This window comes from Periplaneta americana, chromosome 5 (assembly GCF_040183065.1).
Source record: "Periplaneta americana isolate PAMFEO1 chromosome 5, P.americana_PAMFEO1_priV1, whole genome shotgun sequence".
NCBI lineage: Eukaryota > Metazoa > Arthropoda > Insecta > Blattodea > Blattidae > Periplaneta > Periplaneta americana.
In genome coordinates, this window is record NC_091121.1 from 126,779,788 (window position 1) to 126,792,291 (window position 12,504).

The 12,504-nt window shown below is 35.3% G+C and overlaps 1 protein-coding gene across 3 annotated transcripts in view; it reads right to left on the minus strand.

Moving 5' to 3' along the window:
* LOC138700168 (DDB1- and CUL4-associated factor 5) overlaps positions 1-12,504 on the minus strand; it is a 159,461-nt gene that overhangs the window by 109,757 nt on the left and 37,200 nt on the right. Inside the window, exon 1 of one of the 3 annotated variants that reach the window (XM_069826579.1) lies at positions 6,268-6,286. The exons of the other annotated variants lie outside the window; for them this stretch is intronic. The gene's annotated coding sequence lies outside the window, so the exon portion shown is untranslated. Of the gene's footprint in view, positions 1-6,267; positions 6,287-12,504 lie in introns of those variants that run through there. 3 annotated transcript variants of the gene reach the window in all.

A 12,504-nucleotide genomic window follows, 5' to 3' on the forward strand; every position in this document is an offset into this window, starting at 1 on the left:
TCAGCAACTGTTGCCAAGCAACAGAAAAACACTCGCTACTTTTTTGTGTTTATCTCTATCAGCATGGGTAGTTAAATCTTAATATTTTGCATTCAATATCACCTTACACCATTTACACCAAGCTTTCGAACTATCACCGGCGCTTCTTCCACCCAATTTTTAAACACTATGTTTTTTCCACACATCTCTAAATGTTTGTACATAGGCCTATGGAGTTTTACGCGGCATCGTCAAATTAAAGTAGATCAAGAATATACTGGACACTTCGGAAATAATCAAATCACAGTATGTTCGAAATCTGATTTCACATTGAGCTGGAGATGTGCCTGGCAACAATGAGTTTGGTTTTAAGTTTTAAGTATGTCTATGTTTCATAAATTATAATGCGAAATAAAAAATTAAATAATAATTCAGTTCATTATCTATTCTCTTTATGATTAAATACATCAATTCATTTACAAAAACAATGCATACATTATATTAAGAGTTTAACGATTGCGGCATACCTTATTTGTACAACAACAATGGATGAGGCAGGAAATGGACGTGGTAGCACCAAATGGAGTTAACATAAAGCGTTGATATTTTACACTCGCATAATGAGAAAGTGTGATAATGCCAAACTAAACTCTGGTTTATGATTAACTAACAGTGTTGTCCGCAAGTACATATAACATCTTTACATACAGTAAAAAACCTTAAAAATATCATCTCCCTCTGACAGAATCATCAAAAAACGCCAAATAAATAGCTAGCCACTGATGGTTAAATTCTGTAGCTGTCCATAGTCCTGAAAACACCAGATTTAGCTACAAAACAGCTGACTTGGCAACACTGTTCAACACTGGTATTCTTCTGCAGGAACTTTACAAGTCTGGACAAGCGATAATCCCAGCGCTTATTCTTGCTGTGTACGAGCATATAGGCAATACAGTGGTATACGAGGAATTTTTCCATCCCTGTCTACTGTCCGCGCATGTGCCAGCACTGTAAAATGAGGCTTCAGGCAAGCTGTGAATGAAGAGCTGCCTTACTGTAGAAATGTAGTTAATGCAGAACATTTATATATGAATTGCAGAATACACTTCATTAAAAATGATCATCTATAAGCTGAATGAGATAAAATTGAAACAGTAATTTGAAGTGTGTCTAGTAGGGTATGCGGCGCTTACCCCGCTTGCCCTAAATGCACGCCCCTGGCGCATAATCAAATTCGCGTACTCCTGTCTGTGAGTGTGTCTCACTTTAATGTTGAATTATTACAAGGCTCAAGAGCCTGTTTTTTAATCTTTTTCAATGTCTTAATACGTTCTAATCTGTAAGAATCCCAACATGCAGCACCACATTCCACTACTGGGTGAACTAGTGACTTATATGGGTCATTCTCACGAAACCCATCACATTTCTTTCCCCTGCATAGATTTCTGTAATATCTTGTAACTTGAAAAATGCCTCCTGTGTAAAGAATACAGCACTATTACACCTAGTTATCCACCTTACACTTAGGTCCATATTACATTTTCTTATCAACATGCATAGCTTGGAATACCCAAACATGACACCGTGGATGTCCCGCACTGCAAATTATACATTTCAATCAATATCACCTTTAAAGTATAAATCCGATTATAAAGAAACACATTATATTGAAAAGTGCGTTAAAGGAAGTAAACATCCCATATACAACAGTTTTATAGAAGTGCCCTATGTCACTACAAAAGTGGTGTAGTTTTTGTCCACGAGTTTTTGGCTTTGCCATGGAACAGATGATTCTTCGCTTTGAATTTGCCGCTTTAAAAGAGAAGTTCAATGTGGTGCTTCCAGAACATTCGGAAGATGAAGACAGTAAATTATTAGTGCTTTCTCAGACATAAAAAAAAAATCTGCACTTGCGTATCAAGTTCAAAATCAGCATCGAATAGCAGGTGTTTATTTTTTTAAGTGGACACTGTGGATAAAGAGCCAGCTCAACTATGCAAGGGGAAATTACTAACTGCTGGGTAAGTAATGACTTCATAGATTACTTATGAAATATGATCGGAAAAATTAATATGCTTAAAAGTAATTAGAACACACCAGCGCAAAGTCTGAAATGTGGACACTATGGCCGTAAACATCATGCATTTATTTAGGATGGAATATTTATTTCACAGGCTATGATAATTTAGAATTGATGTGATGTTTATGATGTAGCTGGAAAAATACGGTCTCTACATAATTCTATGTGGATACAATATTGCGGATGTATCATGTATCTGTATTACACGATGTGTGGTGGTGAACCGACTAGAGGACGGAAAAAATACGAGAATAAGGAAAGGACAAGAAAAATAGGTTTAAAGGCAGAAATTTATAAAAGTAAGAAATCTGACGTTTCAAGAAATGTCAAAAGTCGACACGTGCAACTTGCAAGGAAAATAGAACCAGAGTGTTCAACGATGGAAGCAGATCCTGAAAACCACGATGCTTACATAGCGTCGGGAGTAAGATATGGGCTGAGAGGAAGAAGCAAGGAAAAATTAAGACAGTTTCGGCCATGACTAATAGAGAATTAAGAGAGCGAAGGAAAAACGAAGAGAATGGATGAGAGAATATTGCACGAAAATTAAGAACAAATATATTCAACAATGTAATCATAGTAATTTGGGAAAGGATACAAAAAGCTCTCCTGCTAATAAAAGGTAGTGAAGTTATTCGAAAACTAGAAGCCGAAACATTAAGCTTAAACGTTTAATAGAAAAATTGGAAAAGCTTTTTCACGTGAAAAAAAAAAATGAAACAGGCCTATGCTATACTCAATCTCGTATCACAGAGAAGAAAAAAGCAGTCCACACCTGTGGAGTAACGGTCAGTGCGTCTAGCCGCGAAACCAGGTGGCCTGGGTTCGAATCCCAGTCAGGGCAAGTTACCTGGTTGAGGTTTTGTCCGGGGTTTTCCCTCAACACAATACAAGCAAATGCTGGATAACTTTTGGTGCTGGACCCCGGACACCAGCATTATCACCTTCATTTCATTCAGACACTAAATAACCTAGATGTTGATACAGCATCGTAAAATAACCCAATAAAAAAAAAAGAAAAGAAATAAAGCAAACCAATCTACCTCGCGCACGCAGTTCGTACTTTGCTAAGAGGATATCCAGTTCCTTCTGACATAAAGAAGAAACTGATCCTTGGAGAGTTGCTAGAACAACAATTAAAATCATTTTCTTCTGTAGAATATAAAAGTAAACAATTAGTAAGACACATCATAAGTGGCAAAATAATAAAGACGTATAAAATGCTGCAGCACTGAAAGAGAGTAGTTTCTCGCACAACAGCTGTTTGCCAGAATAATTCCTACAGACACAAGAGTAGCCACAGTTTGGAGTACAAGCATCACGTGATACAATAAAGATGCATCAGTATAGTGGTATGAAGAAAATCAAAATTTGTTAATTTTCAATGAATTGAGTTATATGTGTAAATTTCAATGTGGTATGGGTCATTGAAAATTTTCTTTTGTGTAAAGGAGTTGGTTTGTGTCTTCTACAGAAGTGGTTCTTATTTTTTTGTAAGGCATAAGTGTGTATGTACTTATAAAAGAATCAGAATTAAAGGTAAAATATTTATAATTATTGTTATGACTATAACCGTAAATCATTTCTTATTTCTATTTAAATATCTTCATGAAAAAAGTGAAATCAGTCACCAGCATAGCTCAGTTGGCTGAGGTGCTTACCTGTTGATCCAGAGTTTCGCTCGGGCTTGGGTTCGATTCCCGCTTGGACTGATTACCTGGTTGATTTTTTTTCAAGGTTTCGTCAACCGTAAGGTGACTGTCAGGTAATCTATGGCGAATCCCTGGTCTCATCCAGCCAAATACCATCTCACTATAATTCCATCAACGCTAAATAACCGAGTAGTTGATATAGCGTCGTTAAATAACGAAGTAAAAAAAGTGTAATCCAATATGGTATTATTATTTATAAACATATAAATTAATGCATTTGTCACTGTTAGTGATACTTCATATTATTAATTAAATATGTTTGCGAGCGAACATAAATACTTATTTCATTACTTACTTCATTTTCTAATATGGCTCAATCACATTATATCTAATAACAATCAGTTAATATTATTATGAATAATAATTTGTGACTTATTTATTTTCAGTATTGACTTCAAGTCAGCGTGTAAATCAAATTGCCTTTACTGAGCCAAAGGAATAATTCACGGATTAAAACCGTAGACACCGTGGAACCCGAAAATTGATTTTGTTTTATTTCTCATAGCACACGAAGATTTAGATATGGCCACTAACACACCTGACTTATCTTTCACACCTTTTTCACACCTTTAACCAATACCTATCAAAAAATTAATCTCCTTACAATTTCAGTTGCCATTTTTGGATTCCAAAAGTGATGGGTTTCATGAGAATGACCCATATGCAATCTCTTTGGATTTATCAGGGCCTTTTCTTAGTACCCATCACAAAGTGTCACACTTTCCATGCTTTTCCCACTGTGTCAGTAACGCATTCCCCCCAGCTGAGACTGACTGTAGTTTAACCAACAATATGCTGCGTAGGACTACATCGAATGAGCGTGAAAAGTCAATAATCACTGCATCTACTTGGCTATTTGAATCTATTCCGTCTGCTAAATCCTGACATATAGATACTAATTGATTTTCACATGAGTAGCCATCCCAAAACCCATGCTGACAATTATGTAACCAATTTGAATCATTCCAATGCTGTCTTAGATATGCTGAAATCAAGTGTTCCATCTGTTTGCAAACCATAGAGGTGAGGCTAACTGGTCTGTATTTTTTTGTCTCTGAGCGAGACCCTGACTTATAAATTGGCGCCATTATTGCATCTTTCCAATCTCACAGGACAATACCATTGCTTATTGATATTTCAAATACATGCACTAGATAAGGAATTATGGCTTCCCCTCCCAATTTTAACATGTCTCTGGAGATACCATCAGGTTCTACTGATTTATGAGTTTTCAATTTAGAGATCCTTTTCCTAATGTCACGAAAAACTGAAATTTTTCAAAGTTTCGAAAAAAGTAAAAGTGAAATTGTGGAAAAATGAAGTCTACAAAAGTTAGACCAATAACGGAAAGAACAAGTTCATTAATAAAGCTTGTTTCAAAATTTCGCGTTAATTCTACTAAAAAAGCCATGACTAACAACCTCAGATGTGTGACTAATGTAACCTTAACTGTGTGGCCAATGTAGGTCTAAGTTATGGACCTAGTGAACAACACTTGGTGCGATAGTCAAAAGTTGTAATTCTCTTGGACATCTGAATTGAGTGCTTAATATTAATAATATTTATTTTAACTTTCAGTGATAAAGCTTTCTCTTACACTCAACCAGTTATTAATCTTTCAAGTAGATATAAATTAATATAAATTACTGGTATATCTGAACTAAAACTATAAGAGGTCTATTATTAAAAAGTAGTAATAATAAAAGTAAATGTTAAGCATTATAATTAACTATACAATATATGTCTAAATTTTACATTGATATCCCTAACTTTATACAAAAGAAGAAAGACAGTAGGCCTAATTATTACAGTAATAGGAATCATGTTAACTAAAAGAAAATCCTGTTTAAATTATTTACAGATTCTACCTTGAATGTTGATGTAATTCTTTACAATTTCGTTACAATGCGTATATCCAAGGCTTACTGGTACCAAAACCTGAACTAACCATTTTCACAGCAACTTTTCACCCTTATTCCACTGCAAAATTGGTGTTGCCGCTCAATTTGTGTTTTATTTAAGGTACATATGACTCGACAAGATGCCAAGTACTTAAATACTACCTTTCTTTGGTAGCGTAATTGTAAAGAAATATCAAAGTCGTCATTAATATTATTATTTTAAAAACATAAGAATAACTTTTTTTTTCAGAGGACAGTCTGCAGGCAAGCACCGCAGTCTTAGGCTTATTGTGTATCCTCCTTATGTTGGAAAGATTCTTTAAGTCCTTAGGATCGCTTATTGTGCATCCTCCTTATGTTGGAAAGATTCTTTAAGTCCTTAGGGTCGCTTCTTTCAAGCACATGATTCACTGCATGGTGTCATTGTATCGATTCAGAAACAGCATCCAGTTCTGACTGAAGACCTGATCCTCTGCCTGCCTGTGATGTTATTCTAAGGCCTCCTCAGATCGATGGCATATGTTCGCAATTCATGTGCCTGAATCAGCTGCATCCTTAACCAGAAGAACATGTCGCGATTGCTTCCACAACTCACCAAGGCATCATCTATCCAAAGGGAGCTACATTCCTCCATCACCCGCAGTCTGCTTATTAAAGCCCCTGCGGCTTCACTGGATATGTGTAGCTCCCGCAGACAGACGCCTCCCATGGGCAGATCCTGGAACCACATCTGCCATGTCTTTCCGGTCGACCTGTAAACTATTGAGATGATTAATGGCAATGATACTAATGAAGGCGAAATGAGTCCGAGGTCCAACGCCAAATGTCATCCAGCAATTCTGCTTCGAGTGGTTGAGGAAAAACCTCAGAAAAAATTCCAACCAGGTAACTTGTCCCGACCAGGATTTGAACTTGGGCCCGCTCGTTTCATGGCCAAGAAGGCTGTTACTCCACAGGGGTGGACTAAGTATAACTTACCGAATATATATAATATGAGAGCTCACAAAGAGCCTTAAATTTTGTACTAATTCCTACTTTTTTCATTTTATAACAGAACATTTCCCTATTAATTGAATTGAATGTTTTTTTCTAAACCTATAAAAACACCAATGGATATACAGTATATCCTTTTAGAATTAATTTATTATTTTTCATTACCATTCTTTGGGCAACTTGGAAGCTTCAATGAAAAATTATTCTAGAACCACCAACTTGCTTCATACATTGAAATTGGGTGATTAGTATATTGTGTCATATGAAAGCAAGCACTACCCAGGTGAAGTCACAATTGAAGGGTACACGGGAATAATGATCAAGGTCCATTTTAGAAAGTTTCGAGAAAAATGAATTTTAAAGTTTAAGCACTTAATACTTTGTTATGTGTGTATGTAATAGAAATTGACGTAGTGGAATGTCAAGAACGATGATTTCTTATTACTAGCTAGACCACATGATAGTACTTCCTTTCCACTATAAGATGGCATTATTAACTCAATTTCGATTTTTGATGGACCTTGATCGTTTTTCCCGTGTACCCTTCAATTGATATTATCTGGAAGGAAGTAGAGGTTTCAGTGAGGAATGGACGTGGATCTTACTTCAAATGGCTTGTCAAAGGATATGCTTGTTTTAAAGAAAACGTTATAAAAAAGTGAATCTTTTGATAGTTGTTAACAGAGATTTTTTTTACATTTCTTGGTGAAATTTAAATGGGTCTTATGCATTTTAGTTGTATTATACCAGTATGTCTTCAGTCATTTTCTAACATTTATAAAAGTAATTTATAGCATATTAAACAATCTTATGATACATTTTAACACATTCACCGCCAGGCATTTAAAGGGCTAACCTTCTAACTGAACCAGGGGTTTTAAACATGACGTACGTTTTTGCAGTGGCATTAAATCGACTATGGTTGACACTAGCAATTTTACACATTCAAACCAAAATCGACATAAGTCGACTTTGGCCGTGAATGGGCTAATAGAGTTATTTCAGAGTGCACATATTACATTAGTCATGTACGTTAGTTACAACACTTTCTTTATTGCCTTATAATTTGTTTCATGTCTTAAGACTTTGTGTTTTAAATGTTTAGGTATTAAATTCATTACTGAAAAAGTATGTGCTAATTTGAATAATACACACCATTATCTTTTCATTACTGAACTTTTCAATTGCAATAAGCATGGCATTAAATGTTACGTTCGTCACATTAAAGTTAATAGGAAATTAAATTAAATCTTTTTTTTTTTTTGCATTGTTGACAGTGTTCATAGCATGAACTACATTCTTGATTACACAGGTCTGCGATGAAAAAACTTTTTTAAACATTTTAGCTCTCCTTTATGTATTTTTGTGTGCTGAAGCCAGAAATAACATAAAAAATGGCACATCACGCACCATCATTACACAAAACTTACATTTTAGGTTTTATAGTATTAACATACTGGTGATTTTGTTGTGTTCATAATCCAGTGCTCTAATGGAAAATTTTGTACTAACCTGTTGATGAGTCTCAGAAACATAATCTAGAAGACTGTGTGATGTAGAAAGTTGAAGTCCTGAAGAGTTTACCAGTTTCAACTCAATGATTAATAAGAAATTTAGGATTACCCAAGGAAAAGGCTGAGTTCTTATACTCCAGATTAAAAGAAATGAATCTGCTGACAACACAAACATTTCGTCATTGGTACAGAAGTGGAGAAGAGTTTATTCCCTACTTTTCACAAGAGGATTCCCTATTTTTCACAAGAGGATGCCTTAGTATAGTGCAGTGGTATTCTTGGTTTGATACAAAAGTTTAATCAGTCAATCTTCTTAATGTATCCAGCTGTTTGCTGACAACATAAAGTCCACTATAGTCCACTGTAGTCTATTCAGTTGTTGTTTTTCACGAGAAATGAGGAGTATTACAAAAGTTTAATGTGAAGTGAATGATTGGAGATTTTTATCGATTCCTCCAAAAGACGTCAGAAGGCAGTGATCAGTGTTTTTGCACAATGGCAATAAGTATGCTTCATTACCTGTTGATCATTTGGTACACCTTAAAGAAACTTAGAAGAATCTTGAAGTGGTTCTTACAAGGATAAAATATAAAGGTCATAACTGAATGATTTGTGGAGATCTGAGAGAGTTCTGCATGCCTCTTGGTCAGCAGGCTGGGTATAGGATACCAAGTTTGCATATTTCCTCTGTGAATGGGACAGCAGAGCAAGAAGCAGTCATTGGGGACAAAAACACTGGCCACAAAGAACATCTCTTGAATGGTAACAAACGAATTTCACCATCAAGAAAAAAGGCGGTATAAAGCATTTGACTAAATGTGAGTTGTTAATTATAACAATTTAATAGTTTTCGTAAAATCTACCTTTGATATTTTCCACAGGACATGTTTCACTTCATCACATTTCTGTATTAAATTCGATAATTCTATAGGCTATTTACATTGCTAAAAATGTCAATGCATGTTGCAGAAAAATTGTATGTGATAGAGAAAATCTGAACTCAGTTTTGGATTCAGCATCCCAAGAAACTATAAATGTTGCACAAATTTTTAGAAAAGTTTTTATGACTATTGATTTTGCAGGCCTGTGTTATCATTGAACAGTTAAAAGTGTTTAACATTTATAAACTCAGTGTACATAATCCCTTAGCTCTTGAATAGATATTTCAGTTTGTTATGTTAGTCACCATGGAATGACCTGAAACTGTATCATTTAGTGACACTTTTATTTTTTTATTTTTTTACTGGTATTGATAAATAGTTTTTAGCTTACAACCTTCTTCAAAGAGGTTTTTAGTCTTTCCAAAAGTAATACATAACATCTCTCTTAATCATACCAAGAAGTTTGCAAATATTTCCTTCTTTGATGAATTTTTCATTATCGATCAATTTATAATAAAAAAAAAGTGGGAAGCCAAGTGTTTGATAAGACATTTTTGTAATTTTTCTCGGTCTGTAGGTAATTCGCACAGTCCAAGTCTCTATTTTACTATTCGTCACTGTAATTATTCTAGACATTGGTAAAAACCAAATCTAGCAAATTTTTACTAGTAACAGTAAAGTTGATTTGAATTAAACCAAGGACGCAAGACGAGGAATATAAATCCATGGAGTTAATTTTAGAGTAATAATGAATGTCATTAAGATTAACCCTCGAACGGAGTTGTGACTGTTTTATGACATAAGTGGAGTTGTGGGGTCAAAAACGATACCACTACAAAATGAGGTAAAATATCAATTTTGTTTACTTTTTAAGATGATGTAATAGGAATTTCAATTATTATTATGTTTGTTTACATAATTTAAGGACATATAACTAATATGAGTACAATATAATTATTAGTAATTTGTGCAAAACTTTGAAAAACAATAGATCATAACATAATATAACACCGAAAGTTTGTACGACAATTTTGAGTTAATTTAAAATTATTGTAAAAGATAAAGTTCCATTTTATCATATTTTCTTCATAACGATCACATTAAAATGTAGTAATCACAATAAAAATGTCAGTCTGGTTGCATACTTTGCTGTCAAACTGGATTTCCTTTATTCTCCACACTCTACATGTAACTGATCGGCAAGCTGGCAAACTGGACGGTCGCAAGTAACACAGTACTGGTTTGTCTTCTTCTCTTTTGAACGAGGACACAGCGCGCAACGTTTTCTTTTCGATTTCTCGCATGTTTCTTCAATCTTTGTCAGAGGTTCCTTCAAAATCCTGGAAACAATCATTCTGAGTTCTTTTGGGAGTCGGTCATTTACAAGCCTTTCATGTAGGTATGGCTCTGTAAGTTGTCTTCCTAGCGTTTTCAGGAATTCAAAGCGGGAAATGGGTATATAGTCCTTGAATGATGTCTGTAATATATAAGAATTGACACCAGTAATATTCAGAATTGCATAGAAAATAGCCAGAGGTCATGTTCGGGTTCGTCTGCTGCTACTATATGTAATACACTTTTGGTCAGGGCTATCTACTCCCCCTTTTGTTCTATTATAGGAGGAAATAATTTCAGGCTTGCCTGTCTCAGGATCTGTGTCTACTGAATGATGCATGCTAGAGAGCAAAATAACAGACTTTCCTTTCTTAGGCACGTGGGAAATTAATGTGCGGTCATTTTGGAAACCATATTCAGTTGAGCCTACTTTACGTTTCCTGTCTGCCTGAAATTCTTGTGGAATGTCTTTCTTGTTTTGCCGCATCGTCCCCACATAAGTTAGTTTACGGTCTTTGAGTGCGAAAACTAACGCCATGGGTGTGAAGTAATTGTCAGCTGTAACATTTGTTACTTCCACAAATAGGCTTCACTAATCTCAGTATTGATTGTGTTGGTTTCTGCAGCGTTTTTTCTTGTGCTGTCAGACCTATCCCTTCACTGTCTTTCCCACCATATATATGCATTCAAGAGATAATTAGTGTTAGCATCAGACAAAATCATAATTTTCAGCCCATATTTCTCCGGCTTACTAGCCATGTAAACCCTAAATTTGCAGCGGCCACGGAAACTACTAGCATCTCATCTACACAGGCATAAGAACATATATTATATCAAGCCTGAGAGTTTTCAACCATTTTGTGAAAAATATACGACACTGCTGCACATGGATCAATTTCCTTCCTTGTTGCTCGTGTTGCAAAATCATAAAAACGCAAGCAATATATCAAAATGTATGTTCGCCTGACAGAAAGAATGGCACGGAAAATATCCCTTCCAGTACCATCAGTTGCAAACATGGACTCGAGACTTTCATGGTTTGATTTGAAAACTGCTGTGTAATACAGGAACCCGAAAAGTGCCCTCAGCTCTACTGCATTAGTGTCTCTCAGTTCTGTACGAGTTGTATCAGAAAAATTTGCGCTGTAGGAACTAATTTTCTCATTTGTGTGTATAACAATTTCTGTAATCATGTCTTCTGTGAATAAACATTCTCATGCCTGTAAAGGATTGCACGAATTCCCTAAATTTTTAGCTTTTCCTTTCAGTGTAGGAACTTTCATTACAATATTGTGTGCTGGTGTTCTTCTGTTTCTATTAGGTTCGATAGCCGACCATTTGCATGCATTCTTACCGTAGAAATTCAATGAATCATCATTTGGTTGGTTTACATCTTCATCCACTCTGTTCTGAATCCGTGTCATGTGCGGAATTATAGTCCGGATCATTTTAGTCCTCACATCCACTCGCATCACTGCCGTCACTTTCATCTACAACACTGTTTACAAAGCGTGGGAAACCCGAATCGAGAACTGATACACTTTTACGCGCATTAATAGCCATACTCCATTATGAAAACTCGTTGGTTGTACATTGACAAGGTGCAGATACACAACTGAAGTTGTGGGGTCGAAAAGGATACCACTCAATATTTTAGCTATTACTGGAAATAAATAACGGTACCTGCTGGTCAACGAAACAGCCAATGAATTAAGCTTGACAAAAGGAAAAGGTACACAAAAGATTAAGAGAAAGAATGCAACGGTTAAGGAATTTCAGGGGTATACAATTTGCCTGGTATCGAAAACGACCCCACAACTCCGTTTGAGGGTTAAAACCAGTTGACCAATCCATGCCGGGAGCAATGAAGTCACCAAGGATAACTATTCTAAAATTATGAGTATCAATTTTTTTTCAGTGAAATTGAGATAAGATTTTAAATGATTATGATATATACCCCATGTATTGTGGGTCCCTATCACACTCTAGTTCCTGAGGATATTTATCACCCATCTATCTCAATTGATCTTGAACTAAATTTATCATTACCTGCATATTGCCATAATAGTTGCAATAATATTTCCTATTTCAATTTTATTATTCTCAAGG